Source organism: Mirounga angustirostris, unplaced genomic scaffold, assembly GCF_029215605.1.
Source record: "Mirounga angustirostris isolate CCGP_5_RB_7025 unplaced genomic scaffold, mMirAng1.0.hap1 SCAF_1, whole genome shotgun sequence".
Lineage (NCBI taxonomy): Eukaryota > Metazoa > Chordata > Mammalia > Carnivora > Phocidae > Mirounga > Mirounga angustirostris.
Genome location: NW_026991709.1, coordinates 189,841,887 through 189,857,946, shown reverse-complemented (window position 1 = coordinate 189,857,946; position 16,060 = coordinate 189,841,887).

The following is a 16,060-nucleotide window of genomic DNA, read 5'->3' as shown; positions in this document are numbered from 1 at the left end:
TCAGTGTCCTTAAGAAGCATGAAAGCAGTGTCTGCCGTGGGATCCCAGGCTGGGGGCTGTAGATGACCTTAACTCCACAGGCGTCTGATGCCACCCAGCCACTGCCAACGCTAGGCCTCTCCTGGTGTCTGAGACCTACTGGCTCTTCCATCTTGGGCTCTGGCTCTTTTTAATGGCCAAACACAATAGGAAAAGAAAGTTGATTGGCTCTCATCATTATGAATGAGGAAGTGGTCATCAATTCATCTCTCTGGGACAGATGTTCTGTTGCCACAGACAAGGGGCAACCTTTGCTCAACTCATAGATAAGACATTATTTTTTTTGGCCTCCCAGTCAGCCCATGGGAGTCATGTCACAAGGAACCAAGGGCTGTAGTCTGGACAAATGGCTCTGGCAAACTGGTGGCTGTGAAGAAGGGCACGTCATTCAGTTGTTGGGTGTGCCAAGCTAGATAACCATCAGAGTATAAATCATGACAGCGGAAAGACATAACGTCAACCACCGTAAAGCATGGAAACTACCAGTAAGGCTCACACAGGGTGGAGGTGGGCTAGAAAGGGGAAGGCTTGCCCAAGGACGATAGCACAGGTAGGCTAAAGCCTCCACTAATTTTTAAAACTTTCTGGCCCTGGGGGATCACGCACGGATAGGAAGGAAGTCATTTTCCACCTCATCGGCTGGATGTCATCCTGTGAGTAGTAAGAAGGCCCAGCTGCAGGGAGACAGACTACTAAAGGAGGCGGAGACATTGGGTACCTTCCTCTTGTATCTTCCAGGGTAGCTGCATTTCAACAGGGAACTCTTGGGGTAGGAAAAACATTAAGGTGGAAGGGAAATGAGCTGCAAAAGTTGTTCTCTATTCATGTGTCTCTACTCTTGGTTCTAGAAATTACCATCCCTCAGAGTTGCCCATGCATCAGCTAGGAGAAATGGAAGGATTGGTTAGGACTTCTGTTGTGCCCCATGCAAAGAAACCTGCTCACGGTGCTTAGTTCAATGGAATTGAGGTTCTGAACCTTTTTTTGAGCCATGACCTTCTTTGGCAGTCAGGGGAGTCCTGTGGAAGAATGATTTTTTACATACATAAAATGAAATGAAATGAAATGAAATAAAATAAAGTAAAAGTAAGACTATGAAGAAAGCCAATTATCTTGAAACAGTTATCAAAATAATTTTCAAAATCCAAATCTGGGATATAGTGAAATATGTGCTTTTATTTGTTTGCTTATTTATTTTTAAGATTTTACTTATTTATTTGAGAGAGAGAGAGTGCACGAGCAGGGGGGAGGGGCAGAGGGAGGGGGACAAGCAGACTCCCTGCTGAACAGGGAGCCTGACACTGGGTTTAATCCCAGGACCTGAGATCATGACCTGAGCTGAAGGCAGACACTTAACCCACTGAGCCACCAGGTGCACCATTTATTGATTTATTTCTAAAGATTTATTTATTTATTTGAGAGAGAGAGAGAGAGAGTGTGAGTGGGGGGAGGGTCAGAGGGAGAGAATCTTCAAGCAGACTCCCCAGTGAGTGGGGAGCCCCACTCAGGGCTCCATCTCACAACCTATGAGATCACAACCTGAGCCAAAACCGAGAGTCGGACATTCAACCAACTGAGCCATCCAGGTGTCCCTATGGATGCATTAAATAACTTAAATAGACCACCAGAATCTCAACATAGGGGTAAGTATAAGTGATAAATAAAAATAAAGGCAACAATTGTAATGTTAAATGAAAATGGCTGTGATTTTTATTGACAAAGTCACAGGCATTACTGATACTATTCTGGTCTGTTGCCCACATTCATTACGGGAGGGAATACAAAATGTTAGAGCTTTGTTAAAAAGATGTAACTTTTTCCCCCACAAGTTTATGAAACCCTGAATTCTTTCTCAGTATGATATGGGATCTGTAGATCTAGAAAAAAAGGCTTATTCTTCTCATGGAGAATATGTTCTGAAGGTTGCAGTCCAGGGCTGGTGCAGCTGCTCAAGGAAGAATCAAGGGTTCAGACTTCTGGTTCCTTGTTCTGATATCCTTGGCATGTGACTTTTGTCCTCATGTCCTCATGGTTACAAAATGGCTGTGGCACCTCCAGGCATCGCTTCTGCATTTCAGTTAGGAAGAAGAGGGAAGAGGAAGAGGAAAAAGGAATGTACCAGCTGAATTTGTCCATTGTTATCGGAAAAGCAATAATTTTTCCTGGAAGCCCCATTCTTTACTTCAGTTGACAGAACTGGTGACTTGGCCATCTCCAGCTACTTGGGAATCTGGGGAGGGGGTATTCTAATGGGCTACACTGCTGCCCAGACTAAGGTCATATTAGTAAGACAAAGGGGAGGGGATATAGGGTAGCTCAACCAACGTTGGCTATGACTGTTGTCTGACTTCTTGACAAGTTCTCTCCTCGTAAGCTTCTGATTTCCAGCATTGCCATTTGGATTAGCTATGGAGGGATTAAGGTTGGCCTCATTTATTCATTTATTCATTCATACATTCAGTCACTGCTTATTGGAGGTTTGGGTTAGGCACTGAATCAACTATATTGAAAAAAAGAGCCATGATCTAGAGCTCTCTTGGAGAGAGATGATAGAAAATGTATTGGGATTACAAATCCATGAATGCCACACCCAGAAGGTGAAGAAATGCAGCTTCTTTATTTCCCATAACCCATCCGATCTCCCTCATAACCTCCCTCTGCTGGCAAGGGACCAAGTTTAAAGGAGTCAATTAATAATATCTCAGGTTTTTATGGTTTCAACTGTCTCTTTTCAGTTTGAATATCCAGTTTGTTCGAAGTTCACCTGCCTCTGCCAAGATGCCCCGTTGGACCCACCCCAGAGCATGTGGAAACAGCAGGGGCCTGCCGTATGTCCCCCAAAATGGTGGAAGGTTTGGGAAGCCAGACTCCTGCCCTGCCCAGCCTTCCAGTTTGCACCAGGTATCCAGTCCGCTGCATCTAGTGGCTGTGGATTGGGGCAGGTGAGCCTGGGAGCTGATCCCGCCCAGAGTGGTGAATGTGACGTGGCCAAGCCTCCTGCCATCACCTGCTTCAGGCCCCTCTGCTCCACCCCAGTCTCTCCATCCATTCCCTCTGCCACTCCTCAGTAGCCTGCCTCACTGCTTTTCTCCTGCATCTCATTTCTCCCTAAGCTGGCAATGTGGGAATACTCTGGTCCCATCCACCGGCCTGCTCTTGGTCTGGTAAGGAAGATCTTATTAGAAATATCGGCCTCGGGCGCCTGGATGGCTCAGTTGGTTAAGCGACTGCCTTCGGCTCAGGTCATGATCCTGGAGTCCCAGGATCGAGTCCCGCATCGGGCTACCTGCTTAGCAGGGAGTCTGCTTCTCCCTCTCCCGCTCCCCCCTCTTGTGCTCTTTCTCTCTCTCAAATAAATAAATAAAATCTTAAAAAAAAAATATCGGCCTCTTCTATCTGCAGAGCCTCGCCTGCAGGCTCGGATCAGTTTTTGCATTTTCAGTGAGATGAAGATACCTAAACCCAGGATCTAGGGAGCGGGATTTAGACATGTGTGTGTGTGTGTGTGCGCACGCACGGGGATTAAAAGACATTCCTTTGCTATTTGCCATCTACCATCCCTATTACTCAAAGAATTAATGCTTAGAAACTGAAACTTTTTATGGGTGTGTTGGACACGGCACAATTACTTCTTTTTTTTTTTTTTAAAGATTTTATTTATTTATTTGACAGACAGAGACACAGCGAGAGAGGGAACACAAGCAGGGGGAGTGGGAGAGGGAGAAGCAGGCTCCTGGCCGAGCAGGGAGCCCGATGCGGGGCTCGATCCCAGGACCCTGGGACCATGACCTGAGCCGAAGGCAGACGCTTAATGACTGAGCCACCCAGGTGCCCTGGCACAATTACTTCTAATAAAAATTCAATCAATCTATAAACAAGGAGGCAGGACAATGTTTTTTTTTTATTTTTAAAGATTTTATTTATTTATTTGAAGAGAGAGACACAGCGAGAGAGGGAACACAAGCAGGGGGAGTGGCAGAGGGAGAAGCAGGCTTCCCATCGAGCAGGGAGCCCGACGCGGGGCTCGATCCCAGGACCCTGGAATCATGACCTGAGCCGAAGGCAGACGCTTAATGACTGAGCCACCCAGGCGCCCCGAGGACAATGTTTTGATTAATTCTCTGGCTAACTAAGGATTAACTTGAATTCCTGCTTTGTTCCAGAATTGTAACGCAAAATTCTTAGAAAATGTTTGAGTGCTCTCCCTTTCCCTCTTCCTCTGTTGGCAGTTGCTAGTGGGGACTCTGCAGTCACCGTCCTGTAGGTGGACAGACGAAGCTGGAAATGCCTCAGGGCCGCTGCTCCCAACATGGCTTGGGAAAGCTGCTTTTTTGATTCCTTCCTGGATTCAAACTTATTTTGCCACCGGCCTTTGTATCCCGAGTTAGGGAGACAAAAGTAGGTTCCCGGTGAATAGAGTTCTAGCACATCTATCTGGGCCTTGGGAGGCTGTCGGCTCTGTGCAGATGGGGGCGGCATCGAGCTTGTGGGCCAGCTTCAGCACCCAACTGGTGCACAATAGATGCCTTATAATATCATTTAAATGAACGGATGAGTCTTGTTAGCACACAGTTCACCCCACAGGCATGAAAGATCTTGTGCTCTGCCCAGATTTTTCACTGTGCTCCTTCAGGCATCCCTGTGTGCAGTACCTTCTGATAAAATGAAATCTTACCTGGTTGGGGCCTGAAGAACCTGTTTCCACCCAGTCCTCTTTCCTCCATGACATTCCTGGGAAGCTCATATCTTCCCAGAAGAGCTGGAATCAGCTCAGGTTCCCCTGTGTTGTATCTTCTGGGTACGAGGATGTGAACCACAGCAGTCAGGACTGTGGGTTCTAGAAGCAGGCAGAGCTGCCTGACGTCTGTATCCCGGTAGAGAGACCGCCCGGAACACTCCCCCTCCACTCTGGCCTCCCTGCCCTCGAGCATGCCAAGTACAGCCCTGTCTCCAGACCTTTGCACCAGCTGTACCTTCCTACCCAGAAACCGCTTCCCAGAGCGGCCCACTCCTCAGCATTCAGACCTCTGGTCAAATGTCTCCTTGGAAGGGCTTTCTTGCCAACGCCCTCTCAAGAAAGGCCTCCTTCCCTGTGAGTTCCCTTGTAACTGGTGCCCTGCTTTATTCTCTTCCAGTACATTCCAGCCTGGGCTGTTGTCTTTGTGTTTATGTGGATCCCCCAGCAGAATGTCAGTGTTATGAGGACAGGGGCTTTGACTGTCTTTTTCCCTGCTGACCCCCCAGTGCTCAGAACAGGGCCTGATACAAAGCAGACATTTGAAACCGATTTGTTGCAATGAATGGAGGAATGAATCAGGTTGCTTAAGTTTCCTCATCTATCCAAAGGCTATAAAAATAGCTTAGAGGTTGTCAGGAAGATTAATTGAGATCATGTGTGGAAGTGATGACCTTCGTAGGAACTCAATACAAGACAGTGAATTTGAAGGCTTCCTTGGCTACCGAATATATCCTGGGCTCCAAGGATCGGCAGGGTAACTCCAGACCTTATGAGCTGCTCTTTTAACTCTGCTGTGTGGACGGGTAGAAGAAATATCCTTGCAAACAATGAAATTGCTTAAAGGACAGTGTGGCCACTTGCGCATTATTGTTATTTCAAAGCTGGTGCTCTGAGGCGTTTGGGAACAATCCCCTTGAAGGCATTCCTCCAGCTAGGCATTACAGCTCAGACTATAATTTCACTGTAAATGTGTCTTTCCTCTTTAAGCAGAGGGTCATTAAGTTTAATAGTGTCAAAGTGCTCTCTGTGTTACATGCAACTTAATTAGCGCACATGGTAATATTAAACAGCCCATTCACACTAAGAAATATATTTATACTTCTTTTTCCTTGGCTTATACTGATTTATCCTGCAGCACACTGTAAATGTAAATTACAAAGGAGTAATTATTTGCTCTTAAAAGAAAGAAGGAAATTGAGATGTGAATGGCCACATGCTTGGCTGGGATGGAGAACTCAGGGGGTCTGGGTGGGGAGGAAACCTTGGTGGAAATCTGTTTCCTCAAGAAAGCTTTCCTCAGCTCCAAGGCTGGGTTAGGTCTCCTAGTTTTCTCTTCCAGAACCCTTCTTCCTTCAACACATGCATCCCATAGATTTCTCAGTTTATCATCTGTCTCCTGCTACAAATGTGAGTTCCAAGATGGTGGAAGCATGATTGTCTCAGTCACTACTGTATTCCCACCCCTAATACTGTGTCTGGTGGATACAACGTGCTCAGTAACTATAAAAATCTATCTCAACAGATGTTTATTCAGTACCTTCTCTTGGCCAAGGATTTTGTAATTGTGTGTATGTGGGTTGGGGAGAGGGTTACAATGGTCATCAGAAACAGAGTTGCGGACTTTATGGAGTTTACAGTCCAAGATGAGAAGACAGATATTAAATATTAAACAATTACAACTGTGATAAGATATTTGCTGCTATGAGTGTCTGTTTTGGGAATCTGACCTAGTCAGGGAGCTCAGGAAAGTTTTTCACAAAGAAGCAGTGTTTAAGTTGAGATCTGAAGGATGGGTGGGCATTAACAAGATGAAGAGGGGAGGCAACAAGCAACAGCAAAGGCCCTGGGGCAGAGCAACCCAGGAAGAAGCAAGAGAAACCTAAAGCAGGTCAGTGTGGCTGGAGAGAGAGGGGTCAGTGGTCCAGATGAATCTGGAGGGTGTGGGGGGCTACACCACCCAGGACTTGGATGCTGGTTCTCGTGGAATATTTGCTGTCTGGATGTTCCATCTTGGGAGGACCCAAGCCCTGTGGAGAGGCCACATGTAGACACTCCAGTCAATAGTCCAGTTAAAGCTCAGCCTTCGTATCACCCCAGACACCCCAGGCACCAGACCCATGCATGAAGCTTCCAGATGATTCCAGTCGTCAGATGTCCAATCACTTCTGCCCATTCGGCCTTTCTAGCTGAGGCCCGAGACGTTGTGAAGCTGAGATGAGCCATCCAGCTGATCCCTCTCTGAATTTCTGACCCACACAATTCATGAGCATGCCATCATGGTGGTGTTTGGCAATGCGTGGGCTTGGGTGGTTTGTTATGTAGCAGCAGGTAAGCAGAACACGTGTCAAAGGAGACAGGATAGGCAATGTTGCCAAGGGCAGCAGGTAGCAGCTCCAGTCACCTGGACACCTAAGGTCAGACAGGAACTCCGAGTTTCTGCTTCCAGAACCTCATTCTGCAGGTGACGGGGTAGAAGACCTGAGACATGCCATCTTCAACTCAACAGCTCATCTCTCCCCTCTTGGGCGGGGCCAAGGCAGGAGAGGGAACCAAAGGGGAGAGGGACAGGCCACTCTCTCAGATTTCTTTTTTTACCTTTCTTCCAGGTGCAAATGTCACACAGCACCTGTGATTATCTGCCTGAGTCCTTATTTAATTGTTATTTTGGGATCAGTTGTTTTTGAAAGATTCCCCCCGTTGATATACACTGCTGGTGTTTTGCCAAGAGAGGTAACAGTCTCAGCTTGTACTGTGATTGGATTCAGTGTGAGCAAAATACAGCAGCTGCCTCCCAGCAGAGCTTTCTGTCCTGGAAATACCTGGGCAGCCTGATTCAAATTCACCTTTCAAATCTTTACCGTGTCCATTTCGGGAATGTGCAGTTGCTATGTTCGTTCGTGATCACCTAATTGGGTTGCTCAAACCTCAAACAGTCGCAGTCCCTGAGAAGTGTGCTGGTGAGCGACTTATCTTGATCACCCCAAACTAGTGATTATTCTATTCACCCCAAATGGGGAAGCAAAACCCAATGCTGAGCAAATGTTCACTTCTGTGGTCTTTAAAAAATGTTATGAATTAAATTGAAAATCGAAATTACTCAGCACAATAATAAATGCTTACTGAGTGTTGTTATTTTGCACATCAGGTGGTAAAACTGTAACTGTGAATAAATTGCTTATAGTAAGATTTTTCCCCCCTTTAATGCTGCAGTGGCAGATGGGCTAATAAATATGCAACACTTTGTTCCGACATTTGCAATTTCAGAGGGGTAAAGGCTTCCCCCCCACACACAAACAATATGCACAATCATCCAATATTATACTTTTTAATGGAAAAACTCAACTCGTAATGTAAATAGCATTCCACTTTCAACAATTTTACTAGCTTAGCAACAGTTATAATGTGAAAGAACACATAAGCTGGTATTTATGTTCTTTCTTTGCAGGAGCATTTCTTTCTGCATGGGAGAGTTTCTGACTTTGAATTTAGGGAGCATTCTTGTACCTTAATTGGAAACTAAGGCGGGGGGGAGGGGTCATCGCTAAGTAAGCATTCATGATACAGTCCTGTTTGCTTCTAGTTCATAGAGGCAGTGTGAGTGATGGTCAGGAGCAGGCTGCCGTGACAGGCACGTCTCTGGCCCTCCTTAGCTGGGTGACCTTGGGCAGATCCCATTTACTCTCTGATCCCCAGCATTTGCATTTGCCCCTTGGGCTGTAAATTCACATGGTCCCTCAGGGCTAGGGAGCGTGAGGCTTCAGTATTGCGGGTGGTGCCCGGCCGCACTCAATGCAGGTTTGCTTTCATGACGATGGAGGTGGCTGAGAGATGTAGAGCTGAATAAAAACCTTTGTTCTGAGGAAGGACAACCTCAGTTAAAAATATCCTAGTAACTTTTACCGGGAGAGACAGGCTGCTCAGGTACACTTTTCTGTTGTGGTTCTGGGGTGTCCAACACGGTTGTAGGGCAGACCTTTGCAGGCTGGGCTCGGGGAAGGTAACACAGCTACAAGCCCTGCGGTGTGGGATGCTGTGGTTAGCTCCTTTGAGAGGAGGCTCCTTGTTGGCGGGAAGGCAGTGAGAGTGACTGGGATTGGGAGGAGGAGAGGTGCTGAGTAACTAGGAGCTTGGGAGCAGCTGTGGTCAGGACCGGGGCTCGGCCCCAGCAAGCAGCCAACTGAGCTGATGTGTGGAGCCTGTCAGCTCTGCTGGCGGAGTCCCAGAAAGAGCTAGGCCACATTTTGATGGGGGTGGGAGGCACAGAGGTTCTGCCATTATTACCCCAGAGGGAGCTCCCGAACCATTAAGCATTTGGGTTATGTTAACATCGATGACAATTAATGCCAGTTGTAGCTTGGGAGGCACCAGCACTCTTAGAGGTCCGAATAATTGCATTAAAGAGTCATCGCTTTCAGATTAAAACAAAGCCATCTATAGTTTTATCATAGACACAAGGGGAGACTTTTCTTTCTAAAATGTCCTCAACTTCTTTTATTCGTAAGCGGGGCACAGGAAAAAAGTGCCTTAGCTGTTCTTGAGAGCTGGGCAGGGCACCACTGCCTCGGGGCTCGTGTGGGGTCTGATGATTTCAACACCGTTTTAGCCCCTGGATTCACTAAGACACATGACGTCTTCAGAGCAATAATTGTATAGGGTAAATCCTTGGGGTTTTTCCAGAGATGAGATTCTTGGCTCCAACAGTGTATCCTTGAGAACAAGGTTATGCTGCAGAAACACATGACCCTCAACTCCAAGCTCAAAACAATAACGGTTTATTTCCCGCCCACGCTGCGTGTTCTTGCAGGTGGCAGGGGTTCCTGCTTATCACAGCCTCTCAGGGACCCAGGCTGGCGGAATGACGCAGGCCTCCATGCTAGAAGAAAAAGAGGTCTGGAGGGCCTTTCATCGGAAAGTGAGAAAAGTGCTCAGCAGGTCAGTGACACAGCACTTGCACTCATGACTCATCAGTCGGAAGAGATCACTTGGCTTCACCTGACCCCAGGGAGGCTGGAAGTAGAAACCGACCATGTTCTGGGATGCAAAGAGCTGGAAATTTGGTGAGCAGCTTTCGTGACAGCCACAGTCCACCGTCCCCTGCTCACCAGGTGTTTGGTCCCTACCCCATCCTGCAGGCAAAATACCCTCACCCTCTTCCCAGGAGAGACAGTCCCCAAGTCCCATCCTGTCATGGTGTCCAGCTTAAAGAGCAGGATCTTGGGATAATGGACCAAGGTCTCTACATCAGGTCTAGACACGATTTCTGTTAATTCAGAGATCATGAATTAACAGGACAAGTTGCACACAACACCCAGAAGGCGGTGGTGGAGAAAAGAATAATTGTGATGATGATGGGGTGGCCTCTGGTCCATGGCAATTCTGAATTTTGCTGGCAGATAACCCCGCCCTGGGTCTGGGGACTACTCCTTGATTAGGGCTGGGTTCTGTGGTTTCCCAGTCCCTCTGGCTCCATCTTCTGGGTGGTTTTCCTTTACCTCTAATCTCCTTGACCACATCTGAAGGAAGCATTGGAGAACATGCCTCCTTGAGGGCCAAACAGCTTTCTCAGCCTGTTTCCTGCCTGAGGAAGATTGGAGGTCCAAAGGTGGTTTTAAATCTTGAACAGTTGTAAATGTTTTTAGTCCAGACTCCTAGTTTCTCTGACTATACAACTCTCTCAGAAACTTAATTGGATTCTTATTTGATTCTGATCAGCTTCGTGTGCCCATAGTTATACTCATAGATTTTTTTCAAGACATGCCTCTCTCTTGACTGGAACCTCTTGGGTTTGATAGGAAGGCCATGTTTTCAGTCTCTTTCCCAGGGCCATTTTGATCTCCTCATTCTAGCAGCCAGGCTGATGGGGAAGCCAGCACTTGGAAGAGTGCAGGTACCAGGCAGAGGGGAAAAAGCAAGTAGCAAAGTGTGCCAGCCCTTCATCTCCTACCTGGAAGTGGGTGCATATCACTTCTGCTCACATGTTATTGGCCAAAGCAAGTTGTGTAGCCATTCTTCACTTCAAGTGGGCAGCAGAGTGTAGGCGGCAGAATGGCAGAATGCAGTCCGAGTGCAGACAGAGCTGGAATGTTTGTGAGCAGCCCAAGTGACCACACGTTTTTGCGCTCTGATGAGCTCATGTAGCTGCACAACCAGAAAGTAGGAAGTGAGATTCACAGTAAAAGCCATCGATTATTCTGGTTAAGTAGGCCAAGTCCAAAGTAGCATGTTTCTGAACCATAGAAAAGAGCATGTTTATGAAACATACCTGTCTTAAAGGTTTTGCATGGGAAAATACCTGTGACTGTTCCATTGGGACGTAGTTGAAAGAGGGTTCAAGTCCTCATGCTAGAGAAACAACCGGTTAGAAGGAAGGATTCTTGAAAATTGGTTGTTCCATGGAATTTATGTCAATCACTAAAAATTTTGGCGTTTCTTTGTGTTATTCAGAACTTCTAGGTGGATTATTAAAAACTTCTTCACATGGATTGAGGGAGAAGATGCCCTCTCAGATATTATTTGGGTTAATGAAGAAATTGGATATGACCTTGGGACGAAATGAAAAAAAAGGAACAGACTTAATTATTGCTGAATTAACACAGAACCTAATCAGTAATTAAAAAAAAATGAATGAGTGGCAACCTTCCATTGATTTTAGACTTCTGATGGCAGAGAAAATTGCATGCCAGAGTTTTGATAAACATGTTGACTTTACACATTATATTGGAGAGAACCGACATCGTTATTGAATTTTCCAATCCATGAACATGGAACATCCTTTCAATTATTTAGGTCTTTGTTGTATCCAGCCTCAAAGATGACTCCCTGCTTCCTGAAATTTACACTCTTGTGTAGTCTCCACCCACATTGACTCAGAGTTGGTTTGTGTGACCAACAGAGTATGGCAGGATGATGGTATGGGACATCTGAGGCTAGGTCATAAAAGGCATAGTGGCTTTCACCTTGGCTTCTTGTATCATTTCTCTGGGGTGAGCCAACTTCACTGTTCCAAGGTCACCTAAGCAGCTATGTAGAGAGGTTCGTCAGCCTTCAGATGACTGCAGCCTGAGATGAAATCTTTTTTTTTTTTTAAGATTTATTTATTTGAGAGAAAGAAAGAGAGAGGGAGGGAGGGAGAGAGTGTGCCCACGCACATGAGCAGGGGTGAGGGGCAGAGAGAGAAGGAGAGAGAGAATCCCAAGCAGACTCCCCACTGAGCATGGAGCCCGACAGAGGGCTAGACTTCATGACCCTGAGATCACAACCTGGGCAGAAACCAAGAGTGGGGTGCTCAGCAACTGCACCACCCAGAGGCACCAGCCTGAGATGAAATCTTGACTGCAATTTCATGAGAGCACCCCAGCCTGAACTGTTTAGGGCTAAGCCACTCCTGAATTTCTGACCTATAGAAATTGTGGGAGATAATGTTTAATCTTGTTTTTTTTTTTTAAAGATATTTATTTATTTATTTATTCATTTGAGACACAGAGATACAGAGAGAGAGGGAGCATGAGCAGGGGGAGAGGCAGAGGGAGAGGGAGAAGCAGGCTCCCTGCTGAGCCGAAGCCCGATGCGGGGTTCGATCCCAGGAAAGATAAGTTTCTTGGGATCATGACCTGAGCTGAAGGCAGATACTTAACCATCTGAGCCACCCAGGCGCCCCTAATCTTGTTTTAAGCAACAAAGTTTTAGGGAAATTTGTTATGCATTAAGAGATAACTAATGTAGTTTTTAAATTAACACCAATAAATATTTATCATTTTTGGTGTAGAGAACTTTCATATTTTCTATTAGATTTATTCTTAGGCATTTGATATTTTTTGGTGTCCTATAAGTAGTAGTATATTTTATATTTAGTTTTCCATTTTTGTGTGTGTCCATTACATAGGAAAACAATTGATTTTTATGTATTGATTTTATATCCAACAAGAGTAGTAATTAATTCTCTCAATTTTTAATAATTTATCTATAGATAAAATAAGTTAAGGCACTGTAGATAAATTTGTTAATTTTAGTAATTTATCTGTAAATTCCTTGGGTTTTCTATGAATAGAACAGTGTCATCTGCATAACGACAGTGTTGTGTCTTCCTTTCCAACTGACATCGCTTTTATTTCTTTTTCTTGCCGATTGCACTGGTTCAGACTACCAGGACAATGTTGAATAGAAGTGGTAATAGTGGGCATTCTTGTAACATTCTCAGTATCAAGGGGAAATCTTTCTATGTTTCAACACTAACAGTTTTGCTGTTTTTTGTTTGTTTGTTTTGTAGATACCATCTATCGGATCATGGAAATTCTCTTCTATTCCTAGTTTCTAAGAGATTTTATCATGAATGAATGTTGAGTTTTATCAAATGCATTTTTTGCATCACAGTGATTATATAATTTTTTTCTTGTTAATATACTGAATTAAATTGATCGATTTTTTAATGTTAAGCCAAACTCACATTCTTAAAGTAAATCTGAGTTCATCATGATGTTGGGTTTATTCCTGTTTATATATCACTGAATTTATTTTGTTTGTTGCTATGGGCTAAATGTTTGTGTCTTCCCCAAATCCACATGTTGAAGCCCTAATCCCCAGTGTGATGATATTGGAGGTGGGACATTTAGAGGGGAATAGGTCATGGGGTTAAAGCCCTCATGATGAGATTGGCATACTTATAAGGGGATGGAGAGATCAGTGGTCTTTCTCTGTCATGTGAGGATACAGAAAGATGATTGCCTGCAAACCAGGAAGAGAGCTCTCAACAGACACTGCATCTCCCGGTATCCTGATCTTAGCCTTCCTAGCATCTAGAGCTTTGAGAAATAAATGCTTGTTGTTCTAATCACCCATTCTATGGTATTCTGGTATGGCAGCCTGAACTGAATAAAATAAAAAAATTTTTTTAATGAGGTTCTTCAGTGGTTCCCATTGGGAAGATTGGTCTATACCAAACTTGTTCACCATTATTAGAAATAAAATTCCCTGGAAGGTTTTGAGCAGATGAGTGACCTGATATGTCATATTTTTAAGGGCTCACTCTGGCTGCCATGTTGAAAATAAATTGGTGGTGGGGTTCTGGGGCAATGGTTAAAGCAGGCAGAACAGTAAGAGAGAGGACAATGGTATTGGTCCAGGGTGATAGTGGTGAGCATGGTGAGAAGTAGTTGGATTCTGGATATATTGGGGATAAAGCCTGTGGGATTCCTGATGGTTTGAAAGTGGAGTGTGAGAGAAAGGGGAGAGTCAAGGTTGCTTCCAGGTTTTCTGGTCTCAGCAACCAGAAGGATGGATTCGTCATTGGTTGAGCCAGAGGAGACTATGGCTGGAGAAAGATTATGAATGGAGCGGGTTTGGTGAATTTTGAGTGTTTCATTTGATATATTAACTCTTTCAATCTTCCCAAATACAAATGCAATGTAGTTGAGATTTTCATAAAATAGAGTTTGTTTTTTAAAAAATAATTCATCGTACACTACAACTGAGGTGGTTCAGTAATGCGAGTTCATTTTGAAGATGAGGGATGACCACTTTCTTTGCTGGAAGCTGTGGAGTGTCCCTGCGAGTGTGTGTTTAACGCGACTTGGAGATGGTGCAAATGCCTTTGTGATCATGAAGCCCAGCTCGGTGGGGCTCTTCTGTTTCTGCCATGACAGGCCCTGAATATAGACTTTATTTGATTATTGATGTGTCAAAAAAGCTTTGTCAATCCGGTTCTGGAGAAGGAAGAGCTAGAAGCTTTCTAGGAAACAAACAAACAAACAAACCCCAAACACTGACTTTAGAAAAGATAAGTTTCTGAAACTTTCCTTTCTTGAATGTGACTGTATCCCTGGTCAGTTATAGTTTTCATCATGAGAGAAGTAGGAGAAGATAACAGGCATGAAAGGCCCTAAGTTGACTCCCCAGATCCCAGCTTGGTTCTTTTTATTAGTTGTGAAGCTGAAAGCTGAATCCTACACCACATTTCCTGATATTTTCACTGCTCTGAACATGTGAGTTTAACTCAAGATAAGAAATGCTTCAGGTCCTGTTAAACTTACACACTATCTGTTGTGTTATGAATTGAAGGGCACGTTTCAGAAAAAGTGGAGGACTGACTATAAATGATCTTTTAGTGCCAACAGAAAGGTGGTAGCTGAGGGTGCCAGGTTACTATAGAAACACCAGGGGGATGAGAAGAATTAGAAGAATGCCTTGTGGAGAAGCAGATTTTTGAAGTGATTGATACTGCATGCCTTGTCTAACATTTTCCTTTATAAAACGGGTAGATAATGGGGAGGAATTCTCCTACTATGCAAAACTATCAATAATGTTAAAATGTATATAGGTGTATATATAGTAAATTTTTCACAGACTTAGAAAAAAATTTTTTTTAACATAGACTCTAATTTTTAAAGTATAAAATGCAACAGATAAATAGGAAAAAATATTTCTCAAGCTGCAACCATGGAGATAGCACCTAAGCAGGAAGCAAGGGGTCAGGATGAGCAGCTTTCCTCTTTTCATGAGCAATAGAGATTCCAGCCACCTCAAGACTGACTGCTGGTCAACAGTGCTGCTCACAGCTACGTCATGAGATGTGACCTCAGCCAGCCTGAGAGATTCCCGCAGACTCACTCTGGAGAGCACCTGAACCTGTCTGTGCCTCAGTTTCCTAATTTGTAAAGTTAATGTCTATTTAATGTCTATTTCAAAGAGTTGTTATGAGTATTAAATGAAATGCTTGGGAACACAGTGAAAGCTCAATAAATCATTGTAGTGATGACATTATAGATGATGAGGACAGTTGCCAAGGAAGTCATTGTGATAATGGAATTTCTGGGCTAGAATAAAGACTGAACAGGGTCATAGTCCAAAGCCTACGCTAATGAATCGTTAGGTTAAATGAAAACAGTGGATAATTTTCCCTTTGATATGTAATCTGATGGTATTTGTCAAAATCAGGTTGGGAGAAATGCTATAAGAATACTGTAAGAATGCATTTTAAAAACCATTGAGTTTTGCATATAAACCTGAAGTGGTACTTGTTATGATAAAGATGTAGATGGTTCTGGAATGTGACCACAAGGCAGAGTGACACCAGAGTCTCAGGTGGTCTAGGATGAATCAAGGGAAGCTTTAAGTGCCCTTTATCACTTCAGGTGGATGAAATTATAACTTCCAGAAAGCATTAGGAGAAATTTACTGTACACACTGTTTTAGAGGCTGATGGGTACATATTTTCTTTCTTTCTTCCTTTCTTTCTTTCTTTCTTCCTTCCTTCCTTTCTTTCTTTCTTTCTTTCTTTCTTTCTTTCTT